This window comes from Arvicanthis niloticus, chromosome 17, assembly GCF_011762505.2.
Source record: "Arvicanthis niloticus isolate mArvNil1 chromosome 17, mArvNil1.pat.X, whole genome shotgun sequence".
NCBI lineage: Eukaryota > Metazoa > Chordata > Mammalia > Rodentia > Muridae > Arvicanthis > Arvicanthis niloticus.
The window spans coordinates 35790410-35818006 of NC_047674.1; the positions used below are offsets into that span (position 1 = coordinate 35790410).

A 27597-nucleotide genomic window follows, 5' to 3' on the forward strand; every position below is an offset into this window, starting at 1 on the left:
TTCTTTTCTTGGTTTTAGTCTTGCTTTAGTCTGGTCTTTTACTACTATGCCTCCATGATACTGTTTCGGAATAGGAGTACTTTATGCCCTTGTATTGTATCCTAGAAATGTGCAACATGATTGTTATGTTTTGTAAGTACTCACAGCTATGATATTACAGATATTACATTGAGTCTCAAGAGAGACCTTAGACACATTTGAGAGATGTTGAAATTATCAAAGACTAGTAAGACGTTTGTATTTTCATATTATGTTATGAGATAGCCATGAGATATAAAGACCCAGAAAATGTTGCTGCTTGTGAATAAAATGTCCTCAGAAGTCATGTGTGGCACTTGGTTCTCAGATGGTAAGAAGCTGTAGAACCTTTGGAGGGGGATTTAAGTAGAGAAAATGAGCTTACGGGAAGTCATGTGTTGAGGTTAAAGCTTAATCTTTTTCTTTTGCTTCTGGATTCACTGAGGTTTGGTCAATCTATCTCACATTCCTGTGACCAACTCAACTCTGCTCCTGATTATTTTCAAGTGTATAGTTTTTAATTTTGTTCACCATAAAAATGCCTGTTGTTGCACTTAACTATATTGAGTATACATGTCTTAGAAAGAACAAAACAATAAGTTGGATGATTCATGTCCCATTTTGCTAATTGTAACTGTTAAACTAGGAAGGTAATGATAACGATTTTAACTTTAGTCCTATTTTTTTTTTAAATTTTAAAATACAATTTGTAATACAGTAACACTGAACATTTAACATTCAATGATTATATGATAAATATTTTTATCCATATACTAAAAGTATATAGCTATTTTCCATTTTAAAGGACTTTTTTTAACAACTATCATGGCAAGAAATTTTATGAAAATGAGAGCATGGAAAATTAATACTAATAACCACAATAATAAGCTACCTACCTGATTGCCCATGGTTGGCTATGTATTAATATATAAATTATATATTAATATTAATATAATATATATGTGTGTGTGTGCATGTGTGTGTATGATATGTGTGGAGAAGAGAGAGAATGAAATAACCCACCAAAATATTGTAGCAGGTTGCATGGTAGTAGAGAAAAAAATTAATTACTTGTGCTTTGGGTATAGTCTGGATACATAGTCATGCCTACCATAACAATGATTTGGCCAATAACAGACTACATGCAGTATTGTGGTTCTAGAAAATGATCATGTCTAGTACCATTCTAGCCTTGAATGTTTGTGTACATGCACTCTGCGGTCTACACAATGGTATTTATGATGCATTGTTAAGTGATGTACGTCTGTATATCATTGTGTGGTGTATATCTATATATCATTTTCAACCATGTTCCATTGTCATCAAATGTATAAAATAATCATTTCTATAGGAATAATGCAAGGAGAGGTCATGAGTAGTGTCTGCTTCCTATTATGGGATGTATTTGAAATGTTATAAAAATATCAAGAAGGTTAGTGTGGCCAAAATCAACTGAGGAGAGAAATAGTAACTCCCAAGAGCAGGACCTTGTCAAAAGTGGCAGATAAGTAAATGTGAGCTAAATGAAAAGCTGTCAGAAGGTTTTTTAAACAGATATGTGACACAGTCACAGCCTTTTTATTTTTCACTTGTAATTCCTTGTCAGGAAGCACACAGGTCACACTAAAAAATGTTGTGTGTCCTGAAACAACAGACTATAACAGCATTAACAGTACAGTTGAGTAGAGGAATGCAGACTCTGCATACCTCAACGTATATGGTTAAGTTGGGGCTGATGCTGTATTCTAGCAGGCTGGATATGGGGAAATAAAACAAAAGCAATGGCAGGTAATATAAGGCCCTTAGGAAATGTCAGCATCCTCCTCCTTGGGGAACATTTGGCATTTTCTTGAAAAAGCACCTTCCAGATGTGTTTACTCCAGGAACATAAAATAACATTTGGGATTAATACAATTAAATATAACATTACAAGATAGAGTCAGAAATTAGACATCATATTAGTATTAATAAAATAATAATGAAGATGTTTGAAAGAAAGAAAGAAGAAAGAAAGAAAGAAAGAAAGAAAGAAAGAAAGAAAGAAAGAAAGAAAGGAAGGAAGGAAGCAAGAAAGAAAGGTATACTGCTAACCTTGAGGGAGGGAAAGGGGCCTTTGAGCCAGCTACACAGGTAACCTCTAGAGGTGGGAAGCACTAGAAAACAAATTTTCACCTAGATTTTACCAAAAGCATTAAAACCCAACTAACTGTTTTTTTTTTTTATCTGAAATCATGTTGGACTTTTGAAATATAAACTGTCAGATAATAAATTAGCAAGATTTTAAGATCTAATGAGTGTTAATTTATGACACATTGAACAGGAGTTCCAGGGGAAAAAAAGAAAAGAATTAGAAGGTGTTAAGTATGAACTAGAAAAATAGTATCAGTTGAAACTGGAAATAATACAAATTAAGTGTTAGAGAACAGAACTGTGGTTTACTAATGGCCATGTAAAGTCTGTTTCTGCTTAAAGGGATCAAGTTCTCAGGTGAATAATGCAAGACTGGAAATGTCAGAAGGATCTGGATTGAATCCATAGTGTGAGGCCTCAGAGAATGAAGGTGATAATTAAGATATGGGACAGGCATGACAACCAAAAGGTAGAGAAAAATCCTGAATATTATCCTAGGAAACAAGTCAATATTCTCATCTATTAGTCTGTAATCAGCACACCAACAGAAAGTAATGGAAGATTTAAATCAATGATAGTCTTTAGAAGTGGCAAAGAAGATTTTTGGAGAAGAAAAAAATAAATAAATGAACTGGATTGTATTTTCTATGACTGTGAAGGAGAGAATTAAATAGGATGTTTTTAAAATTGGAGAGTAAAGCGCTTGTGAATTAAGATTATATATAAATCAATTGACAATCATAGCTTAACTGATGTCATATATGAGTCAATAACAGACCAAGATAGAAGACCATGGCTTGTCTGAAATATTTTTAGAAATTTTAGCTGTCTTAGTAGCTACTGGTTGTAGGAAATCATGAACAAGTGACAGTAAATTGTCGATTGATTGTCCCTTCTCGCTGTGCTCCCAGTGAGAGATCAGTGCTCCCTGTAAGAGGTAAAAGTGCAGGAACATTAGCTATGTTTGCTGTTCAGTGATGTCTGTCAGTGATCAGGAAATGCATGTTTTAGAGTTGTGGTAATGAGTTCTAGTGTCAAAGCTCACTGTGTTCAGTAAGCTTTTAGAAGATTTTCTAGTGTGATAAAATTTTGACAGGTGGCATTATTAGGTAGAAACACAGAGAAGTTGGAAAGATAAAAGAAGCAAATTAGTTTGTTAGATAATACAAATACTATTCTAGAGGGTAGTCTAAGCTGCAGAGGAATCGAGAATCTAGGTCAGATGTAAAATAAATATATGACATTTGAAAGACCTAACTGCTGAAACATAAAGACCATACTATGACAAATGCTTCAGTGCTGGTATCTTAACTCATAATCTATGCATAATTTCTCTAAAAGTTAAATCACCCATAAAATAAATCATACTTTATCAATACCCATATTCCCGTTGTATGCATTTGTCACTATATCAGTTACTTTTCCTTATTATACATGACCAAGATGGGAAACAGATTTCCACTTAGCTGGGCCAGCCTTTTTAGTCACCATGCTTTCCCCTGAATGGATTGTTTGCTGCATAATGAGACAAAATAAACCCCTTTCATTAGGATGATTCTGTGATAGATTTTGTTAGATGAATGAAATAAGCAACCAAGAAATAGATGGATGTCCACAGTGTAGAAATCATGGCAAATGGGAATAGAGGAGAAGAGTTGAGTAAAGATGACGTTTAATGCACAGAATCAGGACGGTCTTCCCTGTTAAGATGGGAATGGGTGACCACTCTCTTTATATGTTGTTATGGCCTAGAAATAGTTTACTTTTCAAACATAAAGTACAGGAAAATTGCCCTTATTTCTGTGCAGTAAACAGTTACCTTTCCTCAACTCTCTCAGTCCTTTTTTCCTATTTCCCTTGTTACAATATCTACACTGTGGACATTTATCAGTTTATTGGTTAGTTGTATTATTAATGTAATAATATTGAAAAGCCTTGGAATACTTAGTACTTGGAGCTTGATCTAAAGGGGCTGAGTCATGGGATCAACACTCATGAGGATTAATGAAACTTAGTCCAACCTCGTTCTTATGAGAGTCACTAATTACTAATTTTTTTCAACAAAGAAAACCAGAATCCCATTCTATTCTTCACACTCTCCTAAAGTCCCCTAAGCTTATTGTTTTTTTAATAGAGTGAACAGCATCCTATATTACAGTCCTAAATACTGTTACTCCTTTCGCATGAAGGAATATAAAAATCAGTGTGACATGTATTTAAAAAAAAAATAACTTTGAAAAACAGAGAAGTATCTCAGTGGCTGAGCATTTGTCTAAACAACCAGGAAAAAAATACACACACACACACACACACACACACACACACACACACACCACAAATCTATTGTTTACTGAACCAGTAGAAATGATTGAGTGATGAAGAGTCTCTGACTGCAGTTAAATCTTTATCTGAAAAGGTGGAATGGTAAATTCATGACTTATGTTCAAGCACACCATTGACAGAATGAGAAACCTGGTATGCATATCCTCAATTATGTACTAAAAATGAATATTGCCAGTTGTAGGAAAAAAATAACATTGTATGAGCTTTTTCATAGGATCAATAAAGAATGCTGTGTTACTTTTGCAGATGTCTGACAAAAATGTATAGCCTCAATATAATCATGAATATATATATGTGTGTGTGTGTGTGTGTGTGTGTGTGTGTGTGTGTGTGTGTGAAATCATGAGGAAATACACAAATTAATTGACTTACTTATAAAAGTATCAAGATCAGTCTTTCAAGCTATCCCAGAAGCACAGAGATCCAGGCTACTTGAAACCCTTTGGGATCTTATATTTATATCACCCTAAAGCCCAGAAACTGTTATTAGGAACCACCACCCTCTTCATGCTCCCTTCTTTTAGGATTTACCAGAGCCAACACTGTTCTTTCTATTCCATGTGTCAGAGACCAAGTATTCTACCTTTGTTGTATTACTCCAAGGCTACACAGCTGCTTGCCAGGGACTTCTATCTCCTTCAGCATAGTTGGAATACACATACCTTCTCTCTCTTAGAGACTCACCGGAACTCTGCTAGGATCTCTAACTGGGATCCTCCAGTTGTCCCATCTGGCACTGAGATTCAGGATTAGTTTGTACTGCTAAAAAAATGTCATTCATAGATATTCACCAAGATGTTGTAGACTAGCTGAAAAGCGCAGAAGACCTGGTATAGAGGCTATAGCCCTATGTGCCAGACAAACAGAGGAAATCAACACTATAGCCCTGCTATGAATTATCCCCATCTTGTACTTCTGCTGAAAGAAGAAAAGTGACTTGAAAAAATGAATGAAAAGCTCAAACAAACACCAGCTGTATATATTCCAGCATAGAAATGTAAATTGCACATACATACACACATAAAGATATACATATACATACATAGACACACACAGATACAAACACACACATACACATACATGTACATTACACACATACTTACACACACACACAAACAGATGCTAATAGACACATACATATAGACATCACACACATATATGTACAAATGTACACACACATACAAACCACACACAGCCAACAGATCCTCAAGGCTGTAAAGTCTGGCACAAAAGTTTGGAATGGAATTTTGAAAAAAAAAGCAGGCACAACCATTCCAATATCTGACAAAATTGACTTCAAGCCAAAAATATTAATAAGATGTAAAGAAGAAGATCATATGCATTATAGAAAGTAAAATAAACAACAGAATATTATAGCCATTAATAGATATTTATCATACACAAGAGCAACGTATTTCATATAAGAAACACTACTAGATTACAAAATAGTAGATAAATCATGACATGAGCATAGTAGGTAATATCAATGCTACTCACCAATACACAAGTTTCCTAATAGAAACTAAACTGAGAAACTCCAGTGTTAATAAATCATAAATCTAATGAACCTAATAGGAATTTACAGAACATTAATGACTTACTGATGCACATCAAGGCCTTGAAAAACAAAATCACTCAAAACACTAGATGATAAGAAATAATCAAAATTATTATTGAATTTAATAAAATAGAAACAAAAATTACAAAGAGAAGGTGAAAAAAAGTTGGTCCTTTGAAAATATGAACCACATTGACAAACCTTTAGTCAAACCAAAGGAGGAAAGGATACAGAGAAAATTGGAGATGGAAAAGGAGACATTTCAACAGATACCAAAGAAGTTCAAAGAATCATAGAGACATACATTAAAAATCTATATTCTACTAAAATAGAAACCCTAAAATAAATGGATGATTTCTAGATATGTACAGCCTAACAAAGACAAATGAAGATTAAATAAGTAATTCAAATGAACCCATAATATCTACTGAAAAAGACACAGTAATTAAAATTTTCTCTCAAGAAGAAAGCCCAGGTTCAAAACTAAGTGTTTTAGTTAGGAGAGATGACAGAGGTTCTGGTTAGTCAACAAAATGATGGACTGGGTATTAGGACTATCTTGTACCTCACTGGTACAATTAGAAATAACTATGCTCTTATTGCATTTTGAGAGAAAAGTTTTATTTTAACAGGAAGGGTGAAGCTAGGCGATGAGAGAGAGAAAGAGAGAGAAGGGGGGGCATGGAGGCAGATGTTCACGTGTCTCCACCAGTCAAAGATAGTTTATATATCTAGGTTGGGTATTGGGTTACACTTCTGATTGAGCATTAACAAACTTATAAAGCCTTTGATTAACATTTAAAAAATGTATAAAAGCAAAAAGGAAAAAGGGGCATGGGATAGGGTTTTCTAGGCAGGGGAAATGGGGAAAGGGGATGACATCTGAAATGTAAACAAAATATAAAAAAATAAAGAAAAAAGAAGAAAGCCCAGGGCTAGAAGAATTCATCCCAAAATTCCACCAAAGCTTGGGCGATTCTCTAAAGCCAGTACTCCTCAGACAATTTCATGAAACAGAAACTAAAGTATATTACCATGATACTGAAATCAAAGACACAACAATGACGAGGAGGTAGTGGTATAGGTAGGTCTATATCTCTGATGAACATGATATAAAAAGTTCTCAACAAAATACTTGCAAACTAACCAAGAAAACATTAAGAAGAAATTCTTCCTAGTACAATATTAAGCATGAATGTTATGAGAGTAATCAACTATTTTCTCATTGGATACAAAGCATGTGTATTGCTATTAAAGAGGACAATAATCTGTGGTTACACGGGTCAGATGTCCTAGGGTAGAATGTACCACTACTGTTCTAATAAAGGGAGATATAAATGAACCAACCACTGACTATTTATTGCTATAAATAGTCATAATCCATAGATTAGTACCATTTAACCCTCATTGGAGATGTTTATCTTTGCAGTAGATGGCAAATAGCTGGTCAAGAGGCATAGAATGACAACTGTGGACTGGTTAATCCTAAATGGAACATCTATGCCAGTTCTTTTTCTAACAAGGCTCTGTTATCACTGTGGAAAGGGGTAGGGGAAGACTAAGATAAGGAGATGGTAAATGACTGTGAAGAAATGGTTTTCCAGATATGGCAAGGCAATTGCACTTATCAACTAACAATGGGAGTGGTAGCATGAAGAAGACCAGGACAAGCTCAAATCAGGCAAAAATCCCAGCACGGAGAGATAAGGTGGATATAAATACCTCTACCCAGCTGAAGAGTTATTGGCCATTAATAGCTGCCAGGAGATGGAGTCTTTCTAGGAGTGTGAACCTGAGATTTTCAACCATGATCCAGTGCATAGATGCACAAAGTAGACTTGACTTTTTTTTTTTCAAAAATGGAACGAGAATGGGTATTTAGAGAATGGGTGATGGCTCTGGAGTAAAAGAGGTAAACTATGCTTAAAATAAAATGCACAACATTCTCAAAAAATAGTAAAAAGTCTAACATAAAAAAATGATTAAAAAAAAATCCAAGTTCTTCAGATTGACAAGAATTAAGTAGCCATGAAAAATTTAAAGCTAATTATTTGCTTTTTAGTCCATAAAGATTTGTACTAAAGCAAAGCTTCAATGAAATCTGTGTATTGTCACAGCGCTGTGAAAAGTTAATTACGGAGTGTGAAGATTCTTTAAGTGGTGTATTGGTAAACTAGCTTTCCAGATGTGGCAGTCAGGAAGTTGTGAATAATAACATGGATTTTGCGGTGTAAATACACTGGTGACTAATTCCAAGATATCATTGGTTAAAAACAGAATCCCTTAGAACAAGTTAGGAAAGGTGTATATTCAACTTTTGCAAGTCCACTTAAATAACTGTAGCCTATAAACCAAATATAAAAGTAACTAAAACACCACTTACCTTCTAGATACAATAAGTATCATTCCTGTACACTATTCTTGACTGCCAACAAAAGTGATCACATATGCAATACACACACATAAAATAATTTATATATAATACATATTTGTATATAGATTTTTATATCTATGTATGAATATATGTATATGTTATACATGAAAATTTAATTCTAAATATGTTTAAATGATATAGAAAGATAACAAATAAACAAGATAGCATATCACCTTATTATTCAGCTTTACCTGCTTTTTTGCAAATTCTATTATTTAGGGTAAAAATTTTAGAAAGTGAAAAATTAAAACTGTATTGTACATAAATACATATAAAAAATTACTCAAGACTCTGGTTGTGGTGCTGTAAAGATGGAGTTTCCCAGAGAAAATGACAATTACCTGACGATCACTGGGCCCTCGCACTCTTTCCTGTAAGGGGCCGAGACATTCCATACACCAAGCTTGGGCAATGAGGAATTTGAAATCCCACCTATCTTCTTGGACTCTGATCCCTCACTGGCTGTCTCAGATGTGGTTGGCCACTTTGATGACCTTGAAGACCCCTCTTCTTCACAGGATGGCAGCTTTTCAGCTCAATACGGGGTCCAGACATTGGACATCCCTGTGGGCATGACCCATGGCTTGATGGAGCAGGGCGGGAGGCTCCTGAGCAGGGGCTTGACTATGGACCTGGACCATTCTATAGGAACTCAGTATAGTGCCAACCCACCTGTTACAATTGATGTACCAATGACAGACATGACATCTGGCTTAATGGGACACAGCCAGTTGGCCACTATTGATCAGTCAGAACTGAGTTCTCAACTTGGTTTGAGTTTAGGAGGTGGCACCATCTTGTCACCTGCCCAGTCACCTGAGGATCGTCTTTCAACTACTCCTTCACCTACCAATTCACTTCATGAGGATGGTGTTGATGATTTCCAGAGGCAACTTCCCGCCCAGAAGACAGTGGTAATGGAAACAGGGAAAAAGCAAAAGGCCCCCAAGAAGAGAAAAACGAAAGACCCCAATGAACCCCAGAAGCCAGTCTCTGCGTATGCATTATTTTTTCGAGATACGCAGGCTGCCATCAAGGGACAGAACCTGAATGCAACCTTTGGTGAGGTTTCGAAGATTGTGGCTTCCATGTGGGACAGTCTTGGAGAAGAGCATAAACAGGTGTACAAACGGAAAACTGAAGCTGCCAAGAAAGAGTATCTCAAGGCACTAGCTGCTTATAAAGACAACCAGGAGTGTCAGGCTACTGTGGAAACAGTGGAATTAGATCCCGTGTCACAGTAACAGACTCTTTCACCATCTCCTGTGACTACTGCTGATCCAGCATCTCCAGCACCAGCCTCAACGGAGTCCCCTGCTTTGTCCCCTTGCATTGTCGTTAATTCCACGCTCTCATCTTATGCGGCAAACCAGGCATCTTCTGGGCCTGGAGGTCAGCCCAATATTGATTATTACCAAACAGATGTTGCCTTCTTCTATTACCATGTCTCAAGGAGGAATGGTTACTGTTATCCCAGCCACTGTAGTTACCTCCTGTGGGCTCCAGCTACGCCAAACAAGTACAGCTACTATTCAGCCAAGCCAGCAGGCCCAGATTGTTACCCGGTCTGTGTTGCAGGCAGCAGCAGCACACCTCCACTCCGGCTACAGCCTCCTCCTCCGTTGCAACAGATGCCTCAGCCCCGCAACTCAACAGCAAGTCACCATTCTTCAGCAGCCTCCTCCACTTCAGGCCATGCAACAACCTCCACCTCAGAAAGTTAGAATCAATTTACAGCAGCAGCCACCTCCTCTGCAGAGCAAGATTGTGCCTCCACCCACTCTGAAGATACAGACTACCGTGGTCCCTCTAACTGTAGAAAGCAGTTCTGAGCAGCCTGTGAACAGCAGCCCTGAGGCCCACACGGTAGAGGTAACCTCTCCAGAAACAATTTGTGAAATGATCGCAGATGTAGTTCCTGAGGTGGATTCTCCTTCTCAGATGGATGTTGAGTTGGTGAGTGGATCCCCTGTGACACTGTCACCTCAGCCTCAATGTGTAAGGTCTGGTTGTGAGAACCCTCCTGTTATCGGTAAGAACTGGGACAACGAGTACTGCAGCAATGAGTGTGGTGAAGCACTGCAGGGATATATTCTCGGCCTGGGTGGCCTCTAGAAATCCAAACTCTGTGGTGTTTGTGAAGTAGCCTTCCTCTTCTCCAAGCCTTGAAGTTTCATCTGCTGGGCTTCCGGTAGTGCCTCACCTTTACCCATAGTCCTTCATGCCTTCACCTCCCTTTACTTTCAGCAGAGGCCAGCAAATATACTGTAATTTAGAATTGCTTTTTACTCTCAACTGTAAGCAAAATTACCAGCTTAATAGCAAGTACAGGAAAAGATGATAGGAGCAGATCATAGGGGTTATTAGAAGAAATGTGTCAGTAAAGTTGTCAGAGGACTTGCCTACAATGTTATTGAGAGAGTGCCTACCTTTGTTCTAGGAGGAAACTGCACTGGGATAGGAGAGGCTGATGGTTACAGCTCAGTGGTAACGTGCATTGGGTTTAATTCCCAAATGAAAGAGGAATGAAAATACTGATTTAAAATAAAATGTGTGATAACCCTCTTTAAAAAAAACTACTCATTATTCCATATAATGAACAAAATATTTTCATGTACACCAGATGTAATATCTCTACAATATGCAAAATTTTTATCTAAATAATCACATATTATTAGATATTGTATAATATTGATAAGTATATGTGATTATTTTACTCAGATTGAAATATTTTAATGTCAATATAGTTTGTGAGTACCTCAAATATTGAATTACAAGTCAGTAACATCTTTTTAAATTATTTATTAAATGCACAAATATAGATCTGGTGTTTGCTACTACCAGGAGCTCAGCTGTTAGCAAAACTGCCTGCAAGTATTTTGTGCATAAATAAAGGAGTTTTTGATTTATTGACATTTTATAGAATCACCCGAGACCACAGTAAATCATAAAGCTGAGTAGCTAATTTGATTTGTGGGAATTTGAAAGAACAATCTACTGAGATGTTAGAAATGGATCATTCTAAAAATGTTTCTGGCTATCACAAATGATTAAACAAAATATGTCTAAGAATTTTTCATTTCAGTGAATAACTTCTAAAATATATAGAAAATTAATACGCCCTTGATATTATTAATTAATTAATTGATTAGCAGATTATTAATTATTGATTAGCAGAGTAGCATTTCACAATTGCAATTCAAATCCATGTAACTAAGAAATTAAGATAGTTTTTTCAGCAAGGAAGAATTTTAATGTTATTAAGCAGTGAGCATTAACAACTCATGCCATATTCTGTCCATTTTCACATGGCTCCGTATTTTGTAAGCTATTGGAGACCATTTATCCTAAAAACAAAGCAGATAAAGCTTTAAAGAAGTGCAAATGGAAAATGGCTTCTGTGTTCACATATCAGCTTTTGCTGAGACTCTCCTGCTACAGAGCCCTTGCTGTCTCTTCCTACCCAACAGTTCAGTTTCGATTATAGCTTATAAGAAAATCATCCTATGTCCATTCATAACAGTTAGAAAGCTGCAAAGTGCTCAAACTACATTAATGAATATCATTCATTTTTTTCCTTTAAAAATTCACATCTATATAAAAACCATAATGTCACTTTTCTGAACAAAATTATAGGAAAAAATCATTGTCCAGGTTTGCTTAAATTTGGAGTTTAGAATTTATACTAAAGACCTACAACCAAGTACATTACTAAGTTTTTTCCCTGTAATTAGAATAGATTCATCCCTCTTTTTAATGTAAAACACTGCAAAGGTTCAGTAAAATTCATTAGAATGGTCGGGAGACTGGACAGGGCCCTTTAATCATCAGCAATAGATTTAATTAAGATAAGTACAGTGTAGTTTCTGCAGAACATAGTCCAATATCCTGACTAACAAATATTTTAAAAGTCTTATTGACAATTCTAAATAATATATCAACACACAACTTACAAAGTTTTGTTTTATTTGATATAAAATGTAACAGTATTAAAGCACAGATCCACTTGATTAAAAAAAAAAAAAGATAAATCAATCCAGTGATTAAATTGTAATTCCAAAAGACTAAATTGTCTAACTATAGACATAAATATCTTAAAAGAAAATTTAAAAATAGTAAAATATTAGTTGATAAAATCCTTCGTGTATTATGAAATTGTAAATATTCCTTTTTATGAAAAGAAACAACAGAGAAAAGTAATAAAGTCCTGGTATATGCTATCGTTATTCTTCCTTCTTTTCTTTCTCTCACTCTTTCCTCTCTCTTTTTCTTTCATTCTGTTTGTTTGTTTGTTTGTTTGTTTGTTTTTTGAAACAGGGTTTCTCTGTGTAGTCCTGGCTGTCTTGGAACTCATTCTGTAGACCAGGCTAGCCTTGAACTCGGAAATCCACCTGCCTCTGCCTCCCAAGTGCAGGGGTTAAAGGTGTGTGCCACTACTGCCCAGTTCTTTTGTTCTTTCTTACTCACTTTATGTCTCAGTCACAGCCCTCCTCTCTCCTCAGAGAATGGAAGCCCACCCTTGGGTACCATGCCACTCTAGGGCATCCAGTACAACAGGCCTAGACACATCTCTCCCACTGATGCCCAACCAGTCAGTCCAAGTCGGGGTGGGGGTAGGGGAATTCAATGATAGGGAACAGAGACTGAGGCACCCCTATTTCTATTTGCTAGGAGAACCCCATCAATACAAAACTGCCATAACTATGAAGGGGGTCTAGATCCAACCCCTGCATATTCCCTATCTCTGTGAACCCTTGTGGTCCCAATTTAATCAACTCTGTGGGTCTTCCTGGATTGTCCTTGACCCCTCCAGCTTGCTCACTTCTAGCACCCATTCTTCCACAAGACTTCCTGTGCTCCACCTGATGCTCAGCTGTGTGTCCCCACATCTTTTCCCATCCACTGCTGGAAGAGGCTTCTCAAGAGACAGTTATGCTAGGTTCCTGTCTGCAAGCATAGCAGAGTATCATTAATAGTGGGGTTGTCTATCTAAAATAGGATGGGTCCCAAGTTGGGGCAGTCATTGGTTGGCTCTTCCTTCATTCTCTGGTCCAATATTATTTCCATACATCTTGTAGGCAAGACAAATTTGTGGTTGAAGATCTTGTGGGTATATTGATGTCCCCTTCCCTCCTGTATACATCCTGTCTGGCTATAGGAGGTGGCCATCTCAGTCTCTATATCCCCATCTGGTAGGAATCTAAGCTAAGGTCACCCCATAGACTCCCTGTATCCTCTCCCATCCCAAGCCTCTAGCTAGTTACCACAGATACCCTTCCTATCCAAATACAATTCTGCCTTATCAGAATGTATGGTTCCCATGCTAACTTCCCTACTCTTGTTAGTGTGGTTGTACTTTTTAATCATGATTAGAAGAGCATCTTGCATGTGTGTTGTATCAAATCTTACTTTTAGAAGCATTTTCCAGTCATTTGCCATTTTGATTTAGTAGAATGCAAAATTGACTTTTAAAAAAGAATTGTCAGAGTTCAAGTCTCTGTTGAGGACACGCTCTCTAAGCTGTTCATTTGCAAATAAGTGTCATAGAGGAATCTTCAATGTGAGCTTATTTTTCTACTTAAAATAATGATTTTCAATACATATTGGAATCTAAAAACAAAAAAGGATTAAAATTTACTGTGGCAATCTCCATAAATTGTTAAGTATCAAAAGAAATCACACACATAAATGTTTTCAGAAGTCCCAAGACTAGGAATAATTACTGTCTCAAAATTATTTTATGTACATTATCATTTTTGAGTGCCATTAAAAATTCATAGTAAAAATTTGGTCAAAAGTAGGTTAACTTGAGAATAAGTAATATGGGTATTTGCATAACTTTCAGAGAACCATGAAATTTACATTATTTGTTCTACAAGACAATAGGTTATGGAATAATATATGCAGACCAGCCTATCTAAAAAAGTGACCTAAATATTTTCTTACTTTCTGACTTTTGGACAGGGCAGCCAGGATCTTCTTTCACATCTTAGCCATCCTAGCAGATCATTCTGTGTCAGCCTCCCAAGGGCGAACCATAATGATGCTAGATTTTAAAATATTCAAGAAAAATTATTCTACGAAATTAAGATTGATATTCCTAACTCTATACCATAGATAACCAGTAAAGGTATTTTTTATTCTAGTTAATTAGAAAAAAATTATTCTACGAAATTAAGATTGATATTCCTAACTCTATACCACACATAACCAGTAAAGGTATTTTGCATTCTAGTTAATTAGAAAAAGATAAAAATTAAAACAAAACTATGCACTATGTATTATTTTAAGAGAACTCAGGACAAAATGTGATGCCAAGATGACTCAGTGGGGATTATTATATCCAAATGATTAACAAAATTAAAAGTAGTGACAAGCTTCTAGCCAGGAGAGAGGTCAGTTGTTGGAGAAGAAAAAGTCACCAAACAAAACTGGATGCCAGATCCATGCTATCTTTTCCATGTTTGTATAGTTAGAAATTAATCAATAAATGCTTCTTCACTTGTGTATTTCATCCCTGGGATATCAGAGAACACTAACCTTATGGTGGTGTTGATGGTTACCTTTCTAATATTACTACCTAGGAACCAGTGGTAAGTTAAAGCTTTGATCTATGAAGATTACCCTTTATCACAGTTCACAAGGACACATTAAAGATCCACTTTTCTATAATATTTGCTTGAAGCATGGGTAGGAATTTTTCTGTTGGTTTTTCCTTTGCTAAACAAAGATGCAGCATTCGGCATCTGGTCCAAACATTCCAAGAATTTTCTTCTGACATGTCCTGTGTTATGTCAGCTAATCATTATGCATTCAAGAAAGCTACTCACAATTTTTGTCTAATAATTTTAAAGTGACAACAAAAAGATTTATGATTTCTCTGTACATCAACTAAATTTCCAAACTTATTTGTCATTAATACCAATATAAATTTGTTTTTCTGTTGCTGTAATAACAGTGACCAAAGCAACTTGGTAAATGAAAGAGTTTATTTCATCTTAAACTTCAAGGTAACACTTCTGTTCTGTTCTTCACTGACATAAACAACGTAAGGGTGAAACTCAAAAACAGGAACCAGGAGGCAGGAATCAAGAATTGAAGCAGAGACTAGACAGTCATATAGCTTACTCGCTTGCTTCCTGCCACTTGCTCAGCTGCATAAGCTACTCAGCTTTCTCAGGACTATTTGTCTAGAATGGTTATCTTTTCCATTTTCTACAGTGAGGAATTAATCAATAAATCATTTGTCACTGACATGTTTTTGTTCTCATGCAGCACAGAAAATTTAAACTTACAGTGGTCCTGACAGTGGAAAATGGGCCCCTACTACAACAATCATTAATCAAGAAGATTTACACCCCCCCTACACATACACACATGGATATAGGGCAATTAGTTGAGCTAAACCCCTCAAATGCTGTTCCTACTTCCCACATGACTCTAGGTTGTATCAAGTTGACAAAAACTAATCAGAACAACTGAGGCTTTGTTGACTTTATACATAAACATATTATGTCAAATCATAACCTTTTTATTTTAGTCTATACCCAAGATCTCATGCTAATATGACATCACAAGTCATAGTCCAACTATAAAAGTCCTTCAAACTTTAAAATGTTGAATACTTTAAAAGTCTAATTTATCTTTAAACATCCCAAATCTCAGAACTGTGAGCTAACCTAATGTAAAATCCAAAATAAGTTACACAGTTTCTTATTCCAAAAGAGAATACCTGAGACAAAATAATAATTAGGTCAAAGCAAAACCAGAACACATCACTAAAGACAGCTTATTTTGGTACTCACTGATGATCTTCTAAAATCACGAAGGGCATAGGATAGCTCCACCTCTCTGATATAGTCATCCACAACACATAGCTGCAGCTAACCAAAATCTATTGTTCCAAAGAAGTACCAGTTTTTTGTATACAAATCGTCAGTTTAAATAATCCCACATAAGGTCCTTATAGAAATGTTCATGGATGTATGCTTTTTTCTCAACATTCTTGTCTACCACATTCCCATAAGGTTTTTTTTTTTCTACTTTGTTTTTGTTACTGTGATAAAACATTGACCAAAAGAAACTTGGAGCAAAAAGAATTCATTTCAGCTTATACTTCCAGGTGATAGTCCATCACAGAGGGAAATTAGGATAGGAATTTGAAATGGGAACATGAAGGCAGGAATTAAAATAGATACCACAGTGGAATGTTTCTTACTGGCTTGTTTTATTTGGCTTGCTCAGCTACTTTTCATATACAACCCATAACCACCTATCTGGATATAGCACAATCAGTGGTGGACTGGGGTACCTTGCATCATTTATCAATTGAGAAAATGGTAAACAGCAATGCCACAGACAAATGTGATGGAGGAAATTGTTCAATTGAAGTTCTTTCTTCCCATATTACTCCAGTTTGGGTCATGTTGACAAATACTAAGCAGGAAAGAAAGGTTTCTTTCCATTGTAATTTAGTTTCCAATGTCAAAAGAAAAAAAGACTCTCTTCATCTCTTTATATTCTCTAAGTGACTGCCTGCATTTGAAACACTATATATGAGAGTATTTCCCTTATTTTCACTGTTTTATTTATGAGATGACAACTTTATGACTATCTTCCCCCAGGATTATGATACAATTCTGGTTTAGAAACAGATGACCATTATTTCACTAGAAGGCATTTTCTAGATTTATGGAACCATAAACCTGATTGCATTTCAGGGATATCACAATGAAGAGAAATGTGTAACAACCAGAGATGTCATCTTGTATGGTAATCATTATGCCTTAATAGTATTACAGTTTTCCCAGTTCTTAGTGGATTTATAGAAAGGGAGATTCTCATAATATCCTGCATTCTAAAGGATTTCAGTGATCAGATAAGGTCAAAGTATTGAGCTCTCTGATTTAGTCAGAAGGCATCAATTTCTGTCCACTTATAAGTGATTCTTGAAGTCCTACATGGAGTTAAGCTCATATGACTAAATGTATTATAAAATGTAAGTAGAATTATGTTTTTCATTCAAATATATTTTTTCTCTTCCCTGCTTAAATATCCATTACTAAATTCAATAAGAATATCTCAACTAGTGTTATTACCAAGGAGTAAGTGACTATAAAAGTATCTGTTCTTTACAGACCAACATCGTAAGGATAGTGAATCAGTGACATGATCTTTTAGAAAAGTAAGTGATCAGTGTTGTTGCTTATTACTACTACTATTACTATTGTTTCAATAAAAGTATTTTCCCTTTGACCAACATCTTTGTCTTTCAATCATAAGAAGCTATGTGAACACATCAAATTATCAATACCTAACTATCCCTTTTCATTTAAAATATTCTGTTCTATGATTCCTGATCATGGAAAAGACAAATAGTATGAAAAATTCAACAGCAAGTCAATAAAATTCTTTCAGTATATTGAGGTTTGGTTGCTTGCTATGTATTGTAATGTTAAGTGTAGGTCCCTAACGGCTGGTTGCCCCAGAGATGAGAGAGTCCACATGTAGACATGTGACACTATATGACTTTGCTCCCAAATTATTTCTGATTGTTGAATTAAAATGTCTACAGCCTATAGGTTTGAAGAATTCATATAGGCAGTGCTTGGTGTTCCTGGGCTTGGGGACTGGAGGAGACCATGGGGTAGGTAAGAAGGTAGAGACAGAAGAAAGATGCAATGGGTGAGCAGTCAAAAAAACACATCCCTGAGAGCTGGCCAGTTGGAGTTAAGAGCTGTCCATATAAAATATAGTAAGTAATAACCTGGGGTTTCTAATAAGAAAACCCAAACTAAAATTTAATAGCACAGAGGGCAGATATCTGACCAGCATTAGTGCTAATAAAGACTTATTTTATTTTTATTTTATTTTATTTATTTGTGGTTTTTCGAGACAGGGTTTCTCTGTGTAGCCCTGGCTGTCCTGGAACTCACTCTGTAGACCAGGCTGGCCTCGAACTCAGAAATCCACCTGCCTCTGCCTCCCAAGTGCTGGGATTAAAGGCATGCGCCACCACCGCCGGGCTAAAGGCTTATTTTAAATGTAAATGTCTTGTGTGTCTTTTATCCAGGAACCAAATGATCAAATATGGGGTAGAACACAGGATTGAGATTAAATATTTTGTACAACACAGCATTAAGTTTAAATTGTATAATAATGGGGTCAGCAAATTTTCTTTTCTAATTTTTTTGATTATCTAAAATAAATATATTATTTTATTCCCCATGGACACAGAGCCACATGAGACTCAGAAGATTCAAAGCAACATAAATAGAAATAAAACAGTAAAAGCCTGCTAACCTGTGATCCTTGAGTTCAGCTTAGAAGTTGTACCTTGAATACAATGAAGAACTAATGCAAACTCATAAAAAATCCTTTGTTAAGTATTCTTTTAAAAATATTTCAAGTTCTTTCATGATGTCCCCCTGCTCACTTTCTAAAATAGAGAGAATAAAACAACTCTCAGAGCTGAATGGTCCAGATAAAGACTCTCTTGCTGCTCTGGCTTTATGCTCCACATTAACACATTTTCAATGTTTACCACTGTAATTGTTTCCTGGCCCTGCCTCTCCCTCTGTCTATAGTCCTGCCTTGCTCTGAGTTGATGATCAGCCCCACGAGAGCTCATCTGTAATGCTGCCTCTCTCTTCATATCTGAGATGAATTAGTATTTCCACTATAAAGTTTAGTTTTCACTTGCTTAGATACTCAGAGACACTATTGTCCCAAATATTCTCTTTAATTATTCAAAGGTCAGACCTCTGGCTGCTGGGATCTAAAATGAGCTCTTTAGACTCTCTTCTTAAATATTTGTTAGTCATACTGGAGCCTTACTCATATCTTTAAGGGAAAATAGCAACTATTTTTGTATCCTAAATAAATATATTTATCCAGTGCCTTTAAAGTCTCTAGCTGGGCATTTCCCTTTTGTGTTGCTGACCCATTTATCAACCATTTCAGGAATCCTCTTCCTTTTCTATGTGCTATTCATTCAAATTCAACACCTCTAAGACTAAAATCAAACTCAACAAGGTTTTTATCTTCTAATACTTCCTTATTGTAGCAGATAGCTTCCTTCTTTCTCATTGTTCAAATAACTGTCATTCTTTGTTTATTGTTTAATGAGTCACCAATTCCCATAGGCTTGAACCCCTAAAGTGTTCTTGTATCTGTCATCTCTTTTTGGACATCCTTCTCTTGCCCTATTCTACATGATGCTCAGTCTTCTAAAAGCTTGCCACTGGCTTTCCTCCTTATAAACTTCTCTGACATTGATCTACTCTCCATATTTTCCTATGACCTACATAACAGGATTAAGTCTTTCAAATATGATAATGAATTGTAAAATATTCAAATTTTGTGGCATAAAATATGAAGGAAGGAATTCACTGCATGCCTGAAACTCATTTTCATTACTAAGAAATGCTCTGGATCATGAAATAGAATAGACATCAAAGGTGGATAGCAGGAGTCTGGAAATGGTGGTGGAGTGTCTAGGGATATGGGTAAGGGAACAGAAGGGGTCAGGTGGAGGACAGATGGAGGAAGAAAGTAGTGAGAGAGACAGATAAAGTCAGGGGGCATTTCTGGGACAAGTTAGAAGCCTAGTCCAATGGAAAGGAATCTATAAGGGTAACCCTAGCTAAGTAAGACCCCTAGCTATGGGGGATATGAAGTCTAAACCGTCCATCTTCTGTAACAAGGCAAGATCTCCAGTCTACGGATTAGGAGGCAAACTCAAACACAAACCTTTCAACTTCCAATTTGTCCTGCCTACAAGATGTTCTGGGGTCAATGTAGTTCAGAAATTGTTGGAGTAGTCTACCTTGAGACCCAGGCCACAAGACTGAGCCCATCCCTGACACTGCCTTGAGGGCCAGGACCCAGATACTGAATACCCCCAGAGACCTAGGATAGAAAATGATTTACAATGATACTCTGCTAAACTCATAGATTGGTGCCTTGTGCAATTGTGATCAGAGAAGCTTTACCTAGAAATTGATAGACACAGATACAAAGACCCACAACCAAACATTAAGTAGACTTCAGGGAATCCTGTGGAAGAATTATAGGAGTCAGAGAACTCAAGGACACCACAAGAAAACCAAACAGTCAACTAATCTGGTAACATAGGGGCTTACAGAGACTGAACTGAAAATCACAGGGCCTGTAGGACTGACCTAGGTCCTCTGCATATATGTTATTGTCATGTAGCTTGGTCTTTTTGTGGGATACCTAAGAATGCAAGTAGGTGCTATCTCTGACTCTTTTGCCTCTTTTAGGCCCCTGACACATATACAGCAAAGAACTGTCTGGTCTGGCCTCAGTAGGAGAAGACTAGCCTAACCCTAGAGAGACTTAAGGACTCAGGGAGTGAGGAAGCCTGGAAGGGTGCAGATATCCTCTTGGAGACAGGGAGGAGGAGAAATGAGATGAGGAACTGTGGAAGGGGACAATGGCTGGACTGTAAAAAACATAAAAGTAATAATAAAAAACAGAATATATGATAAGGTAGCAGTAAGAATGAATAGAGTTGTACGGATATTCACAAACTCCTTTTTGTATTGTATAAACCTTGACATTATTTATATACTTAATATTATGGTAAGCTTGTTAGTGATTCAATGCATTGATTATTGAATTAGATTGAGCAACATGACACTATGCATTAATCAAGTGTTTTAGTTGCTTTTCTGTTACTGGGATAAATAGGAGAATGTAGAGGAATTTTAATACGATAACATGGCTGCTCTGGCAAGGGATCACATCGAAGAACTTCTAGGTCTATGTAATCTGGCTGGGATGCAGACATACTCTAGATTAGGATATAATCAGGCTAGAATACTGACAAGCCCTTAGTACACAACATCAACCCTAAGCAATTAAGGTAAAGTTGGTTTGTAGAAGGAAGCAGACAGATTTGAAAGTGACATCTAATCAAGGGGCAAACAAAAAAGGATGAATGAGAAAAATATTTGACAGAATGAGTTAGAGATTGGATATGCGGAACTTTCACAGGAACAGCACAGGAAAGAGAGACTACTTAAGAACATTGCAGGGACAGAGAGAGAAGACAGTTTTACCTGGACAATTTTACAGGGACAGGTTGCAGAAAGAACAAGCTAAAAACAAGTGAAGATAGAACAAGCCTAAGAGTGAGAATGAGAAGATTAGAGCATATAGCCAAAGTTAATATGCAGCCAGGCAGAGCAATTCAGGCAGAAGCCAAGAGAAACTGGATTGAATCAATCAGGTTGGCAGATTAGGTTGTATAGAGACTGGAACTTTCTAGGCCTAGGAAGTTAGAATGGAGAGAGAAATGCTCCAGTCTCAGCCAAAGTCATATATTTGCACAGCTTTGGTAGAGCTCTTATCCCTTCATCTGAGAAAATAAAATTGACAGTTACAGGAGAGAATAGTATATATTTCATCTTATACTTCCAAGTGACAGAAAGTCATTGTTGAAAGTCAGGACAAGGACTCAAGAAGGAATCTGGAGCCAGAAAACTGGAAACAGGAGGAATATACTTTTGGGTTAAATTTTTCAAATCCTACTTTAATTATGGTTCTTTGAAACTTTAACTTCTCTTTTAGCCCAGAACAGACCAGATGTAGCGGGAAAGAAGGGTTAATAGGAAACAGGGGTTGTGGCCCTGTCTAGAAATTGTTCTTTGGGGCAATTCCAATCTTCATTGCCAGCAGTCCAGTCCACTAGCTAAACCCCAAACAGCAGCAGCTCAATTCAGAATGCTTACGGCTCCTTGATAGGCATGAGTCCCTGGGCTACCACCAGAAGTTCTTTAATATGTTTCTATGATGTCACAACAAGTAAAGATCAGTAAAGGAAGCAAGGCAAACAAATGCAAGAGTGTCATCAGCAAAGACAAGTGTCACAGAAACCAAATGAAGACCAGCAAAGAGTTACAAGGCAAACCAATGGAAGAGCCTCATCCACTGTGGGTTGTATTATACTTATACTCTTTCCAAACATCGTGTGTCCTCTCAAGTACCCACCCCAACAAAATATTATATGCCCTTTCATGAGGCAGCTTCCAAAAAGAAATCACATGACACAACTTGTCTCCGACAAAACCAAAAATTCCCACTTCGGTATAATATGGAGGAATACATCTTTCCTCACAGGCAATTTGATTTCTTATAAATACTGCTTTCATATTCGACTCAGGACAACCTGTCTATGTGTGGCACAATCTACAATAGGCTGTGCCATTTCAAACCAATTGTTAATCAAGAAAATGCCCCACTTCCATAGAGGTCAATTTGTTGGAGGCAGTTGTTTATTTGAGGTCCTTCCTTCCCAGGTGACTTTAGTTTGTGTCAAATGGATGAAAACTAGCCAGCATCCTCAATAAGTATTAACAGTATTAATCAGTAGGTTCATCTATTTTTAAGTTCATTAGCCCCTCTTTTTTTTCTTACCATAAGCAATGTCTTTTAGCCTAGCTAAGCTTCTTCCACTTTGAGTACATTCTAGTTTTAGCCTGTTTCAGCCTGATGTTTGGATCAAGCCATTCTCTCTCCTCAGATGCTTCCTCTTCCATCTCTTCAGTTCCTTTGTTCTCTTTGGAAATCATTCACACATCTACACCTACTTTTTCTGTTATTCTCCTATTTTTCTAGTTTCTCTTTTAGTGTCATTTCCTTTGTAAGGACTTCTTGACCCATCTTTCTAAGCTATAACAATACCGTTAGCTATTTCCAAATTAGAACTGGCTACTTGTTTGATTAATCCTAAGACTTTAAGCAAGAACAGAGACAAGTCTTGTTTGGCTTAGCTCCCATCTTTTACAGAAGCTTAAACAACTTGCTAAGCAAAAGACTCAGAAATCTATGTTAGAGAGAACTTATAGTATGCAAACGTATAATTATTGTTCGAAACAAAATTGTCTCATAACAGCTGAATGTATCTCAGCAAGGTCCTCATTATATTTATAGGGGTATAAGGGTATATCTAGCACTAGAACAGAAGGGTTTTTTTATTTTGAGGGGGGAGATGGGGAGAGAGAGAGAAAGAAAGAAAGAGAGAGAGAGAGACCTTTTTAGCCATTTCACAAACATCAAACTACTTGCAATCAATGATAATCTTGGTTTTCTAAAATTCCTGCTTGCCCACCCATGTTCTAGTATTGTTATCAGTGCTTCTAATCTGGACTTGTGCTTCCAGTTCTTGGGCCTCTGTTCAAAAATTAAAACAAAAGTCCATACAGATTACAATGAGAGCTTTATTCAGAGCAAAGATATAGTACAGACAGAAGATATACTATAAGAAAGCAGTGAGAAAGTACCCAGGGTTCCACGTTATTGTTTGATGTTCTCTTTTATGAGACTCGGCAGACAGAGAGATTTGGATCATAGGGATATAGTAAAGGTTGTCCTCATTTTTGATTGATAGATTAGATCATACAATCACTTTTCTGTTGCGTATACATTCTCAAAGCATATCTGATATTAAAAATATTCAGGACCAATCATGCATTGATGGTAAACGGAAATATTTCTAAGCATTTACTTGACAGAGTTTGCCAGGTAATCTAAACCAGTTCAGGTTAGATTTGCCTTACTCTATTTGGGCCATAGACATGTTGGGAATACCTTTATATAGAAACCATTCAAGTTTAATGACAATTAAAGCACATTTATTTCAGATTTACATAGCAGATGAAGATGAGGGTGCCCAGCTGCCAAGTGTGTATTAGAAGCAAACTGCAAACAGCCTAAATCAAATAGTCTTAGGTTCCTTATGTATCTCAATTAGAGTTTTATTGCTGTAAAGAAACACCATGACCAATGCAACTCTTATAAAGAAAAACATTTAATTGGTGCTAGCTTAGAGCGTCAGAGGGTCAGTCCATTGTCATCATGGCAGGAAGCATGACATCTTGCAGGCAGATATGGTGTTAGAGATGCTGAGAGTTTATATCTTGATCCAAGGGCATCCAGAAGGCGACTGTCTGCTGCAGACAGCCAGGATCTCTTCTGCACCGAGCATAGCTTGAGCACTAGATGCCCTGAAAGCCCACCAACACAGAGGCACACTTACCTATTCAAACAAGATCACACATCCTAATAGTTCTACTTTCCATGAATCAACCATAGTCAAATCACCACAGCATGCTCACCTGATTGAGTAGTTGTGTTATCAACACACCTATATGTGATGCTGAAGACTGAACTAAGGACCCCAGGTACACTCTCCACCATTGAACTACACTCCCAAGACACACCTCTTATTTCCTTCCTTTTTTTTTTTCCCATAGTATATGAAATAAAATCTTCTCCTTTATAGTAGGTGACCTCAGTAGAATCATGTACTCATTTATATTGATAATAAACTAAGAGTTGTTTATACCAGTAAAATCATCATGAAGTATGAAGACTTTTTAAAATTGAAAAGATACGTTGCTCTCCTAAATGCTTACTTTATCTGTGCCTTTCTTTGAATACAAGATATTTTAACCATCAATTTCTAATGGGATTCTTTTGATTTTTGACAAAATTCTGTGTGTTTTGTATTACCTGTACTATTTGCTACAGTGATCTAGAGCCATGACAATGATTTCTAATAATTTGCATGTGGGCTTTTTTAATAAACACTGCCAAAACATCTCAAAATGTATTCTAATTAATACACAAACTATACAGAGGGTGTGTTGCAAAGCAACTAATCACAGATAATAAGACAATTCTACTCTCCAAAAGGGATATTGCTTCCACTGTATAAAAGCCATTATGTGTTACAAACTTCTCCCTACATTAACAAAGCTACTTTATCATCATGTGTGCCTTATCTGCTTGCCTAAATGTGTACGATGAATATAAGTCAATACTGCCGAAAAAGCACCGTGCTTTGTGGGCTTTATGACTCTAGAAACAAGATAAAAGCCTTATGACTCAAAGAAAGCTATCAAATGCACTTTGTCGCCACAAGGATCATATTTACTTAAAGGATTGTGACTATAAAAGCGCATCTCTCTTACAGGAATCCAGGACAAAAGCCGTCAGAGAACGTGGTAGTAAATAGCTTTGAAATTGTTTTCTCTGCTTCATTTCAAAAGCTTCAGCTTACAGATGTTTGACCTTTAACAAATGGAATTGCTTCCTGTAGGCCTTGTGTTTCACTGAACGCCGACGGCCATACGATTGTGATGTAGTCATCAAAAATGAGACATGCTCATCTCTGGTGAATCCTACTACAATGAGAACATTTCTCTTCCAATGACATTTGTAGTTCCTCTAAGAAAAGGTAGAGTGATTCTATTCTTTCCAAAAAGATTTTTTCTCTAGTGTCTCTTGACCAAGGAAAGCAAGGAAAATTGTATAATTGTCCAAAATGACTACATATTGCTAAGTAGCCAAAGAAGAAAAAGTAGGCTAAACTGGAAGATATTTTGCTGAGACCCTTGGGAGTCAAGCTATTACCAATTTTGCTATTTTGTAGTGAAGAATATAAAGTGCATTCCTCAGGGTCTTTAGGTTCATTGTATTTCTTAACTCTGGGAAGTGACTATGTAAATAGCAGTCTTGGACTCTGGTACTAAGAAAGCAGCCTGACTGTTTCAATTATACATTGAAATATTAATGGAGGTAGATATATGAATAATTTTTAAAGTGAAATAGGAATGTGTTATAACTTTTTGATATTAAAATAGTCCATTATACCCATAGCCAATTCCTTTCTGCTATAAGCAAAGATTCAAGGATTCAGTATACTTACTGTTTGACTTCAGGTCCTTGATGGTATTAAATTTTCACCATGTGCATGATTGTAGGCTATTATTTAATCTTTTCCAAATTGTGTTTTAAATTCTTATTTTGCTCGACACTGTGTGCTGAGTATAGTGTCCTTAAAGAAAGGAGTTAACACATAAGAAAAGAGATACACTGACAAAAACTAAGGCAAGATTTTAACATAGTTCAAAAGTGCGATAAAGAACCTCAAAAGTTAGACTTCAACAAGTCACTATGGAAGGACCGAAAGAAAAATACATCTTCATTGTTACTCTTTCTCTTAAAATCAACTCTAAGAGACCATGCAGATAATTAGCTTTGCCTATAGTGCCTAATATTTACAACCTAAATTCTAAGTATTCAAACTGTAGTTTTACGACATTACCTGGAAGTTCATATAGGATTATTAGTACACATCACATCTGAGTGCTCTTTGGATGCCTCTAACTTCTCCACATTTCATAGTCCCTTAAAAAGATAAGTACATTTGGAGCACAATTAACAAACAATTATCTTGGAGTTTATGTCTATGTCTGCATAGAAATTGTGTAGATAATTCTAAATATTTATTTATTTTATGTGCTTGGGTGTTTTGCCTGTATGCATGTATACTGTTTGCATGTCTAGTACCCACAGAGGCCAAGAGGGAGAATCAACTAGTGTGGAACTGGAGTTACAAGTATTATGAATTTCATGAAGGTACCTGGAATTGAACCTGGGTGGTCTGGAAAAACAGATACTATTATTAACTTCTAAGCATTCTCTCTAGTTGCTAGATAGCATTTTGTGTAATCAGCACCTAAGCTGGTCTGTAAAATAAAATAAGCGTACTGACTTGCTTTGCCTAAATGTGGTTGTTTCTGAATATCATTGCTTAAAACATTTAAAATCTACTCCAATGTGCAGATCTCTGTATGAAAATAAAATACCTGGAATTAACTTCATCAGACAGATACAATCAAAACAGAACATAGACTTTATAATCACTTTGATTTGACTTTTAATATAAAATAGAAATATTGCAAAATCATGTTTTCCCTTTTTACCTTTATTTCCTTTTTCTTCCTCTTTCATACAGGAACATAAAAGATTTGGGTGAGATTCAAAAATTGATGTCAGAACTGGTAGATATAAAGCTCATTAATAATCATAAACTAGTGTGTAAGTTGACCTAATATCATGAAAGACACAAGTGTAACAGGACAAAAAAAAAAACCAACCAAAACAAAAGGAAAAACACTAGAGATGAGAGAATAAAGTCCATCATCATTGAATAATATTACTTAGATTTCATTTAATGAGTCTGGTTGAAGTAAATCACACATGGCAGCAAGGTGGAATCAGACAGCCCACAACTTCTTAA

The 27597-nt window shown here is 36.3% G+C and overlaps 1 pseudogene; it reads left to right on the forward strand.

Moving 5' to 3' along the window:
• Positions 1–8794: 8794 nt before the first annotated feature.
• On the forward strand, positions 8795–10652 carry LOC117722527 (TOX high mobility group box family member 4 pseudogene; annotated as a pseudogene).
• Positions 10653–27597: the final 16945 nt, after the last annotated feature.